This window comes from Bubalus kerabau, chromosome 17, assembly GCF_029407905.1.
Source record: "Bubalus kerabau isolate K-KA32 ecotype Philippines breed swamp buffalo chromosome 17, PCC_UOA_SB_1v2, whole genome shotgun sequence".
NCBI lineage: Eukaryota > Metazoa > Chordata > Mammalia > Artiodactyla > Bovidae > Bubalus > Bubalus kerabau.
This window is the reverse complement of record NC_073640.1, coordinates 11,422,730-11,434,904: the sequence shown is the minus strand read 5'-3', so window position 1 is coordinate 11,434,904 and position 12,175 is coordinate 11,422,730. Positions and strand designations below refer to the sequence as shown.

At 51.0% G+C, this 12,175-nt stretch overlaps 1 long non-coding RNA gene across 2 annotated transcripts in view; it reads right to left on the bottom strand.

Moving 5' to 3' along the window:
- LOC129631423 (uncharacterized) overlaps window positions 1-10,664 on the bottom strand; it is a 46,400-nt gene extending 35,736 nt beyond the window's left edge. Inside the window, exons 1-2 of one of the 2 annotated variants that reach the window (XR_008704034.1) lie at window positions 9,535-10,664; window positions 8,447-8,584 (exon numbers count right to left, since the gene is read on the bottom strand). This is a non-coding gene — a long non-coding RNA (uncharacterized LOC129631423). The remainder of the gene's footprint in view (window positions 1-8,446; window positions 8,585-9,534) is intronic. The other variant, XR_008704033.1, reaches the window with a different exon arrangement.
- Between the last annotated feature and the right edge of the window lie 1,511 nt (window positions 10,665-12,175).

The following is a 12,175-nucleotide window of genomic DNA, read 5'->3' as shown; positions in this document are numbered from 1 at the left end:
ACAAAACACAAACGTCCACAGGTTTCATCAGACTAATAAGATGGTCAGGGGGTTGAGCCCTGAACACTGATATGTTCTAAGTGTTCCAGATGAATTTAACATATGGTCATGATCGGGGGAGAGTGGGGGCATCCCTGGTCTAAGATTATTCGAAGACTCCAGCATCCAGGAGGACGAGTGGGCATGCCAATCCCTCTATCTGTTGTGATGGTTTTAAAATCTGTCCCCAAATTCTCTGATGCCCTTCCTTCAAAAGATGAAGCCTAATTCCCCTCCCCCTGAGTGACTTGCTTCTAACAAAGAGGAAAAATAAATAAGAGGAGGAGTGATGGTGATGGAGAAATAGGCTGTCCACCAACAGCCCCAAGAGGGAGTCATCACGGAAGCGGAAACTGGGACTTCCCTGGCGGTCCAAAGGTTAAGAATCCACCTACCAATGCAGGGCAAGCGGGTCTGATCCCCGGTCAGGGAACTAAGATCTCACATGCTGTGGGGGAACTCGGCCCTGTGCGCAGCCAGAGAGTCTATGTGCCACAAGTCCTGAGCCTGGGTGCTCCAGAGCTGTTCACCACGAGAGAGACCCACGCTCCGCAACGAAGACCCAGCATGGCCAAGAAAGACAAAAGAAAATAAATAAGCGGAGGCTGCAGTCCCAGTCAAATCCCATCTGACACTCTGGTTGCAACCACAGGAGTGATCCTGAGTCAGAACTACCCAGTTAAGTTATTTCCGAATTCCGATCCCACAAAAGTGGTAAGACAGTGTCTGTTTGAAGCCAATAAACTTTGGGATAATTTGTTGCACGACAGATAGTAAACACATGCATTCAGGAGTCACTAAACCAACCCCTTATGGACAGCTTCCATTTACCGACCCGTCCACTCCCCTACCTGTCCATTCATTTTTCCATCTGTCTATCCGTTGATCTGCCTAGCTATTCATTCATTTATTCGCGTACACACCTACCCATCCATCCACCATCCTAGAACACAGGGCCTAGCACCTAGGAGACTCATATCAAGTGAATGAATAAACGATTTCTAAATGCGTCCTGTGTGTTAAGGCCTGAGATGGGCCAGAGGACTTACCGAGAAACACGACTCTCAGATCATACGTGACTAGTACCTGGTCCTGCTGGACAAGCCTGCACCACCCGGGAACATACGCTGGCAACCACAGACGGCTGCCCCCCTCGTGGGGAGGGTCCTGCCCAGCTGAGCCCGCCAGCCTCATTTCCTCCTCTGAGAACCACCCCCTCCCTCCCCACAGGAGAAGAGAGCTGGCGAGAGGTGCCAGGATGTAGGAGGTCACCACAACAGGTCAGGGACGCGGGAGCTTCTGGGAGTCCCTCGGGCACCAGGAAGCCAACAGGGCCCGAGACACTTTCCCAGCGTCATTCCACAAGGAGACCTCTGCCCCCAGCCCCAGGAGGGAGACAGGCCGCAGGGAGAGGGGGCCGCAGGGGGCCCTGTGGGCTCCCTCACCTCTGCCCACACCCACACGTGTCCCCCAAAAGCACACACCGGGGCAGCCCAAATGTGTGCTGCCCGGTGACAAAAACAGGGACCCGCCATTTCAGTAAACAGAGAATGTGCCTGCCATTCTGAGACAGGGAATGTTGCCAGTCATCAGGCCATGAGCCACGGCAGCAGACCAATGGTACACCCAGAGGGGATTCAAGATGGGAAAACACAGGACACTGGCCCTAGCTAGCTAAGTGCGTGTGAAGTCAAGGTGTTTGACTCTACGACACTATGGACTGTAGCCCGCCAGGCTCCTCTATCCATGGGGAGTCTCCAGGCAAGAACACTGGAGTGGGTTGCTACACCCTCCTTCAGCGGATCTTCCCGAGCCAGGGATCGAACCCATGTCTCTCAAATCTCCTGCATTGGCAGGTGGGCTCTTTACTACTAATGCCATCTGGGAGGCCCCAAGACAGCTAAGATGCCTATCAAAGGAATTATTCCAATGAGCCTAGACACCCGCACTTTTCCATACATAGACGCTAAAATCATTAACTTGAGATGTCTGCTTTTGTGGTTAGCAATAACCTTCTGTAGTCTTTCTACTTTTCCCGGCTAAAATGCCTATAAGTCCTGGCTCCTCCCTCTTTTCTCTGGAACAGTCCCTCAGAGCAATCTGAGAGGCTGCCTGTGTGGGCTCTAGTTCTCATTAATGTCCTCAAATCAAACTAATTCTCAGCTTTTAGCTGGTGTTTTGTTGTTTTTTTTTTCACTCGACAGCCCTGTGGCCACTCAGAGAAACAACAATGACCAGACAAGGACAATGGTCCCTCTTCACCTTCACCCCACCCCGGGGAGGAGGCAGGGACTCAGAAACCAGAAGAGGTGTGAAATGAACAGGGAGTTAATGGGAGGCTGAAGTTCTCAGCTAGCTTGGGCATTTTGCCACTGAAGGTGTCTTTTAGAAACTGCAAAGAAAGATTTCAGAGAACAAGGTTTAAAGACAAAGGAAACACCATTTCATAGGTGCGCTTGCACCTGCTGCCCGTGAGCAGGCCAGCGTCCCTCGCTGGGATCAGAGGAGCTCACAGAGCATCTGACATGTGGAGGGCTCAGGAAACGGTTGAATGAGGAGGGATCTGAAACACAACAACGGAGCTGGAGTGTGGCGGTGGGAGGGGTCAGTAGAGGGAGCACACTCCACTCCCTCCCTTCCTCGGCTGCTAGGGGGAAAGGGCACAGCCTGAGCTGTTTCATACCAAGGCATCTCTCAGACTGCAGCAAAGGAGCATGTCGGGGGACCTGGCCACCGGCCGGATGGAGATCTGGAGGGTCCCCTCCAAGACTGGCACCCCTGCCCTCTCGGGGACCCCGCTCAGGGGCAGGGCCGCAGGCCGGCAGGGTCCTGCTCTTTTCTGCTTCCCTCCACCCTGCCAAGCCTTCCCTGCCCGGGGGTCTCCTGCAGCTGCAACACGTGCTGATGGAAGCAGGGGTCTCCATGGCAACACTGACGTCATGGGCCTGGAGTCCTGGAACGCTGTCTCCCGCCCCCAGCGCCTGGTTCTGCAGCAGCCCGGGGCCCAGGGGCGTCAGAGTGGCCACCCTGCCCTCACTTGCCCTGGCCACCAGAGGCACGCAGGTGTGAACTGGGCCGGCCAGGCCTCACCTGCGGCTGCCTGCCCGATCCTCGCTTCCTCAGGCCTCTCTATCCCAGCCGGCTGCTAGCTAAACAGACCTTACTTCCTGTTTCATGAACAGGAAGCCCCCCTCCCTGGGAGAAAGCACATCTTAATACAATGTGGGAGGTGAGGTGCCGGCCCCTCCCGCCTCTACTGCGTCTGGGGCCCTTGGTCCATTGCACAATAAAACCCGGGGATTCTGTCCTCCAAAAGGATCACGTACCCCCCTTCCCCCCACTGCCCAGCCGCAGGCCCCAGCGCTTCCCACGCAGGAGGACAAAGACCTAAGGGGCCTGGCCTGTCTCTCCTGGCCCCATACTTCCTCCTCCTCGGCCATTCCAAGTGCCAGGCCTCCGGGGCCTCTGCCCTCGCCCTTCCCTCTGTCTGGAAGGCTGTTCCTACCTCCCTGTCTCCCAGCAGGGCTGGTCATTTCCAGCTCCTCCGGCTCAGCTCTGTGCTGCCCGGTCCTGGAAGGTGCTCCCCCCTGCCTGCACGTCCGTTTAGCTCTATACACTGCCCTTGTGAAAAAGATGTGTGGGATGATTTGTGTAGTGGCTGGCTCCTCCGTCAGACTGTATGTGGTGGAGGACTGTGTTCACTTTTATCCACTCCTGAGCCCCTAGTTTACCTGGCACACAGTAGGTACTCAATACATATATATATATATATATATATACACACACACACACACACACACACATATTTAAGTAGGCTATTGAGATAGAATTCACATACAATACAATCCATCCAAGTAATTTGTATAATTCCATGGTTTTTAGCATATTTACACAGCTGTGCAGACTTTACCAGAGTCAATTTTAGAATATGTTCCTCACCAAAAAAAAAAAAAAACAACCCTCTCAGGACTTCCCTGGTGGTCCAGTGGCTCAGACTCCACGCTTCCAATGCAGGGGGCCTGAGTTCAATCCCTGGTCAGAGAATACAATCCCACATGCCACAGACCTGGTACAGCCAAATAAATAATTTTTTTTTAAAGAAACCTCTTCCCTTCAGCTCTCACCTTCCTGTCCCCCATCCCGTCCTCCCTACCCCCATCCCTCAGCCCTAAGCAGCCATCAGTCAACTTTCTGCCTCTCTAGATTCCCCTGCACCGGACGCTCAGATGGCTGGACTTTGGCTTATTTCACTGGGCAGTGCTTCCAGGGTTCAGCGTACATAAATTTTTGCTCAAGGAATGAATGAATGAACGGGTGACTGAATGAATGAAAGGCCATGGATAGCAAAGGTAAGGCGCTCCTCTGGGTGGACTGATGGGCAGTGGGAGGAAGAACCTGGGACTGTCATGGGATCCACAGCTAAGAAGGGACAGACTCTGAATGCGTCTGCAGCCTGGTTGCCCACACACACACTTCCTCGTCTCAGCATGGAGAGTCCAGTCTCGCTGCCCAGCTCCTGACGTAAGATGTAGGTCTGAGGCCCACTGCCCCTCATTGGCACAGGCGCTTTCTGGTCTTCATATTGAAGTTTTTCACTCATTCATTCATTCATGCCACAAAAATGCATAGCTATGTTAAGGGAACTGCTGACCAAAACTGCCCGCCCTGGCCAGACAGGATAGTCACCACCTGTATGAGTTATCTTACAACAGGAGGTCCTGGTAAGGAATGCAGAACTAACAAGCTACCAGCATCTGGAGGAATTCAGGAAAGGTCAAAAGGGGAGAGGAGACACCGGTCCATGTGTCCTACCGACCTCCCAGAATCCTCGCTGGGATCCATCTTGGCTGCGCGCACCACCAGGAAGGACCCTGAGTCAGAATGACTGGCCAGAGACAACCCGGGACTGACCCCATTACCATAAACCCCGAGACTACGAGCCACAAGGCTGGGCAGTTCTCCTGGGCCCTCTTCCCAGCAAAGGCTCTTGCTCTGTCAGCACGTGTGTCTCCTCGGACAATCCATTTCTGAGAGTTAGACAACAGCCCACTCTCGGGCTCTGGAATGGGGTCCCCCTTCCTGTAGGTTATCATCTAAGTTTTTTTCTTGTAAATGAATATATGTTTCTTTCTTAAAAAATCAATTGAAATAGATGCTTGCTTCCCAGGGGGACTTAAGATCAGACCCAAGAACCTGGCAGCTCTGGACATCAGTTCTGTAGGATTCCCAAAGTGGGTCCAACCCGGCGCTTTTCATGAGGGGCCTTGGAACTGAGTGGGACCCTGTGGGGTCCTCCCCTCTCCTTCCTTGGGTGTAGGAAATAGGCTTCATTCAGCCTCCTTGACCTTCCCTGCGTTGGAGGGCAGATCCAAACAGTGTCGGGGAAGGGAGGGGATACAGAAACAAGGGAGGAGCCATCAAGAAACAATAGTCCAGGCTTGGGGCAGGGTCCTGGTTCCTCCTCAAGAAAGATATGTAACAATCCCTTTGAGTTCTTCTGCAGAAACTAAGGCCCCACCCAGGTGGAGGAAGGTAACTTCAGCTGGGGGCAAGATTCCTGGAGCAAGCCAATCAAATGAAAGTCACACACCCTACAGCTCTCCTCTCACATTTTGCCTATAAACATTTCTCCCCCGACCCGAGCCCAAAACCATCAGGGAATATGGGGTTTCTGAGTGCAAGCTGCCCATTTTCCTTGCTGGGCCTGCAACAAACATTTCTCGGCTAGTCTCTCCTCGCTGTGCATTGGGCGCACAGACTTGTGTTCCGAAACAGCTTCTCAATTCACACCACCTCAGTAAAAGCCACGTATGGGTGTGTAAGTGCTGGCTCAAGTCCTGTCTTCCTGCTGCTCTCCCCACTTCCCACCAAGGTGCCACTGCCCCACTCCTGGTTTATGGAAACTCTGGAAACATGCTGTCCACACAGGAGCCACTGGCTGCTTAAGGCTGCTGCAGGGCACTTGAACATGACTGGTCCTGACTGAGATGCCCTAGAAGGGAAATTATACACCAGGTTTTGAAGACTTTGCATATTGGGGGAAAAAAAGAATGTAAAATATCTCATTAATAATTTTTATATTGATTGCATGTTGAAATGATAATGTTTGAGATCCCCCGGAGAAGGAAATGGCAACTCACTGCAGTATTCTTGCCTGGAAAATTCCATAGACAGAGGAGCCTGGTGGTACTGTCCATGGGGGTCGCAAAGAGTTGGACAAGATTGAGTGACTGAGCATTGATTGACTTCATTGAGTATGTTAGGGTAAAAAAATATATGCTATTAAAATGAATGTGGCCTGTTTTCCTTTAACTTTTTAAAATGTGGCTATGAGACCACTCCACATGTGTGGTTTGCAGTCTATTTCTCTAGGACAGCCGTAGTCTTGAAGAGACACCCACCAGGGAAGACAGCCCCTCATCTCATAGTTGTGGACACCACGAGAACTTTGGGGCAGTGAAGGGCTTAAGATGCATTGCTGCTGTCCACAAAAAACTCACCTCCCACCCCAGCAAATCCCCTGCAGCCAGTGGGGGTGAGTCATGGGAGAGCCCCAGACAAGAGCTGTTAGGACCCAGCGGGATGGATGGACCTTGTGGGACTCCTGGGCAAAGAAGTCTTTCTGTGGGGTGGGTGTGTGTGCGTGTGTGTATACGCGTGTGTGTGCTCAATCACTCAGTCATGTCCAACTCTTTGTGACCCCATGAACTGTAGCCCGCCAGGCTCTTCTGTCCATGGGATTCTCCAGGCAACAATACTGGAGTGGGTTGCCTCGCCCTTCTCCGGGGGATCTTCCCCACCCAGTGGTCAGACCTGCATCTCTTGCATTGGCAGGTGGGTTCTTTACCACTGAGCCACTTAGGAAATCTTTACAGAACTGAAACCCCCAACAAATGGAAGATGTAAGCATTCTTTATTCCGGAGAAGCTCATCAAGAAGTCACCTGAGGCCAGATCAAGGGAACCAGAAAAGCCCATCAGGAGATTGGTCACCTGAGACCCTGATCCTTATCAGCAACCCAGCCCTTGAACCACTGCAAAAAAAAACTCCCCACCAAATCCTCCCAAGTTGGACACAGTTTTTTAGGGCACAGACCTGCTGTGGCCCCCTTTGCCTGGCAAAGCAATAAAGCTATTCTTTTCTACTTCACCCAAAACTCTGTCTCTGAAATCGGATTTGGCACCAGCTTCACAGAGGCTGAATTTCTGGCATCAGCATGAGGGGTAAGGTGTGCCCAGCACAGAGCCCTCTTGGCTGAATCTCCTTCCCACTGGATCCCACAGCCCCTTCCCCTCCCTGGCAAATCCTGGCAAGTCAGAGATGAGACACAGCCCAGTGTTTTAGGCATGTTTTAGGCTCGTTGTCCCTACAACAGAGAAAAAACAGCCAAGATGCCTGTGGCTAGGAGCTTGGCGGAGCCTGAGAAATGGAACGTTTCCTGTCAGTGATTGCAGCCACAACAGAGGCAGGTAAGCCTGAGGGAACTTGGGAAGGAAAAGAATACCTGAGGTCCAGCAGACTGCAGCCACTCCCTCCGGTGAGCCCGGAGGACACTGTAAAGGCAGGATGCTGGCCCCAGAGAGGCGAGGGGCCTATCAAAGGCAGTAAAGAATCTGCCTGCAATGCAGGAGCTACAGGAGACACAGGTTTGGTCCCTGGGGCGGGAAGATCCCCTGGAGAAAGGCGTGGCAACCCACTCCAGTATTCTTGCCTGGAGAATCCATGGACAAAGGAGCTTGGCGGGCTACAGTCCATGGGGTTACAAAGAGTCAGACATGACTGAGCGACTAGAAAAGTAGAAATAGGAGACGGAAGCGACTTAGCACGCACATATCAAAGGAATGACTTCAGTGAGCCCTGAGTTTTCCCATACACAGAAAAGCACTTAACTTGGAATATGTTTTTTTCTTTGATGTTCTGACTCCCTTTGTTACAAAAATCTATATAACCTGCCTCCTCCCCTCACCTCCTTGGATCAGTTCTCTCAGGGTTACTGGAGATGCTGTCTCCTTGGCTTGAAGTCCTAAAAATTCTCACGGAATAAAACGGAACTCCCAGCTTTGAGAATGTGAATACTTTTAAGTCCACAAGACCTTCTAGCCCATTCTCAACCCCCTGCTTCTGTGATGACCAGAAGTGCCCTGGGGAACGTTTTCGTTTCTGGAGGTGGCTCTGAAAGGCAGGTTTCAATGTACTGATGAGTGAACTAGGGACCATGTGGATTTCATCTCCCTGACAAACCTGGAAGAGGCTAGTGTGGAACAGAGGGGAGCTCAGCCTTGAGCTGCTCAAGGGCCCATTCAAATCTGGATAGAGTACATTGAGAAACAGAGCCAAGTCACCTGTCCCGCCATGTACAGTGCAGAAGAGCAACACATTGAGAAGTATGTATGTCTATTATACAAACCTGTTTGCTATGATAATTTCCAGCAGATGGCAGTAGAGAGTCTTTTGAGGCGGGGACACAACCATTCACCAAGAGGCTTCATAAGGATGGACAAGTATGGCTCTAACAGGCAATGTCATGGTGGCATTGGCATTGCTGCTGCAAAAATAGAAAAGAGGTTTTCCCTCTCTTGAGAGCAAGGAAAGTAAAAGGAAGAGTGAACAGGCTAGAGAAGGGACAGGAGTTAATCGGAGTGAATCGCTCCTAGTTTAACTGTTGCTAATCTATAGTGTCTGTAACTAGAACTGTCCTTCACAAAGGAAACGTATCACCCCTGATACTATGTACATTACACCCTACATTCTCTTGTAGAAAATCACCCCTTAGAATTGTTTGCATTTCAGAAAGAAGGTCGCAGGCCAATAACGCAGACACAAACGGACAAAGCTGCCTAATGCCAGCTGTTACTGCTTTGAAGTAACGTGGGAAGAAGAAAAATGCAAGATGCTGATTACTTGACTCCTTACCATTTACTCTAAGCCTGAGATCCAGGCTACATAAAGCCTCTCAGTTCTCCTAGGGAGGGGGTACAGTCCTAGAGTCGCTGGTCTGCTGTGTCCTCCCCTCGCCCAGCAGAGGACTAAAGCCATCCTTCTATTTCCTCCAAACTCTGTCTCTGTATTTTTATTTGGCGTCGGTGGACAGGGAGCCAAGTTTTTGGCAACGGCACCCCTCGCCGTCCCCAGACCAGACAGAGCAGAGACAAGCAGCAACCACCTCTTCATTTAAAAAGTTCTGTTTTGATGCTGCTTTTAAAAAACTGGCACAAAATTAAAATTCAAGATATCACTTTAACATGGCATTTCGAACATTTCACCACGTTCTGCCATCACCACCTCTTATCTAGTTCCCAAAATGTTTCCTCGGCGGTGGGCTGCACCCCTCAGGCCTAAAAGGTTCTACAAGGCCCTACACCCCGCAGGCCCATAAGACCTGTAAGAACTGAACTTAAACAAAAAAACCCTGCACTTGCCCAGCTTTAAAACAAGACGAAAGAGCCGGGAGTCAGCAACAGAGACGTGAAAAGTTTAGTGGATGGGGGAGCTTACCTGTCTGAAGTAATGGTCCTGGAGCAACACCCACCGTGTGCAGAGGTTGGAGGCAGGCAAAGCACGGCGGCAGGCTTTGCTTCCGGGGTCAGGGCGAGGTCACCAGTTCCTGGGGGAATTGGTGTCAGGTGGGTACCTTAGCTACCAGGGAAAGCAGTAGCAGAACTCCTCACGGCCCCTTTGAGAAGCATAATCACCAGCTGGGGCCTGGGGCAAGCGTGTAGGAAGGCAAGTTGTGTGTGCGAGCTAATGGTGAAGCAGGCCCGGGCCGAGCAGGGCAGGTGGAGAGAGCGAGGGAACCGCCATCGTGGCTGGCCTGACCATAGGACAGCCCCCACATAAAACCCCACACCCATTCAGTGGTCACGCCCCAGGTGCTCGTAAATCCTAATCTGCTTTCTGTCTGTAAAGACGTTCCTGTTCTGGATATTTCAGATAAACGGAACCATACAGTGGGTGGTCTTTTGTGTCTGGCTTATTTAACATACTGATCTCAAGGTTCATCCATGTTGGAGCACGTAGCGGTGCTTTATTCCTTCTTACGCTGGCTGAGTCCACTGTGAGTATGCATCCCAGTTATTTATCTGTTCATCTATGAATGGGCATTTGGATTGTTTCTACCTGCTGCTGCTGCTGCTGCTGCTAAGTCGCTTCAGTTGTGTCTGACTCGGTGCGACCCCAGAGACGGCAGCCCACCAGGCTTCCCCGTCCCTGGGATTCTCCAGGCAAGAACACTGGAGTGGGTTGCCATTTCCTTCTCCAATGCAGGAAAGTGAAAAGTGAAAGTGAAGTCGCTGAGTCGTGTCCGACTCTTAGCGACCCCATGGACTGTAGCCCACCAGGCTCCTCCGCCCATGGGATTTTCCAGGCGAGAGTACTGGAGTGGGATGCCATTGTTTTCTTCTTCTTCTTCTACCTGCTGCTACTTTTTAAAATCTGATGTTGAGGAACTTCCCTCGTAGTCCGGTGGATAAGACTTCACTTTCCAATGCACCCCATGCAGGTTCTCCCTGACCCCTGATAGGGGAGCCAAGATCCCTCATGCCTCGAGGCCAAAACACCAAACATAAAACAGAAATGATGTTGTAAAACAAATTCAATAAAGACTTCAAAAATGGTCCACATCAAAAAAAAAAAATCTTGAAAAAAAGAAAAAGTTGATGTTGGGATTTGCTAGTGGGCCAGTGGTTAAGATACCATGGTTTCACTGCAGGGGGCACAAGTTTGATCCCTGGTTGAGCAACTCAAATCCCACTAGTTACACGGCATAGCCAAAAAAAAAAAAAAGCTGATGTGTAAATACGCAGTAAACTACACAAGTCTTAAGTGTAGAACTCCATGTGTATAAATATTTGTGTATTGAGATGCAGCGTATTTTCATCACCCCCAGAAGATTCCCTCCTGTCTTCCTGATCAACAATGCTCCCCACCCTTGCAGAGATACCACTTCTGTGACCTCTATAATTACTGATGATCTGTGGCTGTTTGTGAACTTTATATAAATGGAATCACACGGCAAACCCTCATTTGTGTCTGCCTCCTTTCGCACAACGTAACGCCTGTCCAGTGCGTTTACCCAATTGTGTGTGTCTGTCGAGTCATTTTTGCTGCAGAACCCCATCATACGGATGTGTCATGGTATATTTACTCTTCCTCCCGTCGATGGAGGCATTTGCGTTGTCCACTGTGTATGTGTTCCACAGCTAGTTTATTCATTCTCCTGTGAGTGGACATTAGGGTGTTTCCACTCTGGGCTATTATGAATACTCTGCTATAAACATTCTTGTTTGTGTCTCTGGTGGACATGTGAGCTCAGCCCTCTTGGCCATCTCCCCAGGAGCACAGCTCCAGGGTCATGATGTTGACAGATGTTTAGCTTTAGTATTTATTAGATACACTTCCCAAAGCAGTCAAACCGATTTCTAGTTTCACCAGCAATGTCTGGGAGCTCCCGTCAGCTGCCACCCCCACCTCTCAAAATGGGTGCAAGTTGGTTCTGGGGACCCTAGCTGCAGAGCCCTTCTGGCAAAGCTCAGCCGTACCTGTGTCACCAAGGACGGGGCAGGAATACTGGGTGACCTGGTCCCCTTGGGAGGGATTTCTCAGTCTGTCATGGAGGCACTCCCCTCCATCCTGGCCCTCTATCCCCCAGCACGGTCAGGCACTCTAAATTCAGGGCTTCCCCAGAAGTTGCCTCTAAAACAATGATTTACTCCGGCTCAGGTAAGCTTATGTGGGAAGTGACCCCAGAACCAGAAATGGAACCATGGGAAAGTGAGAGGAGAAGGGTAGGAAGTCTTAACAAGCAAGAGAACCCTGGGGGCAGCTGGAGATGAACCCCAGGGAAGGACTCCAGGGAAGGACAGGAGCCTTGGAGCTCTCCGCCCCCACCAGGACCCAGAGCTAGTGTTCACACACTAGCCCTACCTGCCACGAGGGCTGCTGCCCAGCAGAGGTACAATTCTGGAGCTCACAGGGCTTCAGGAAACAAGGCAAGAAATTGAACTTCTTCCTTCGCTCCTTGCTGGCCCTCCCTCCATACCATCCCCACATTCTGCAGTTTTACTCCTAAGCTTCTCTTGAATTTGTTTCTCTATGTGGTCTAAGCTCCAGCCTCAGCCCCATCCATTCACCAGCCAGC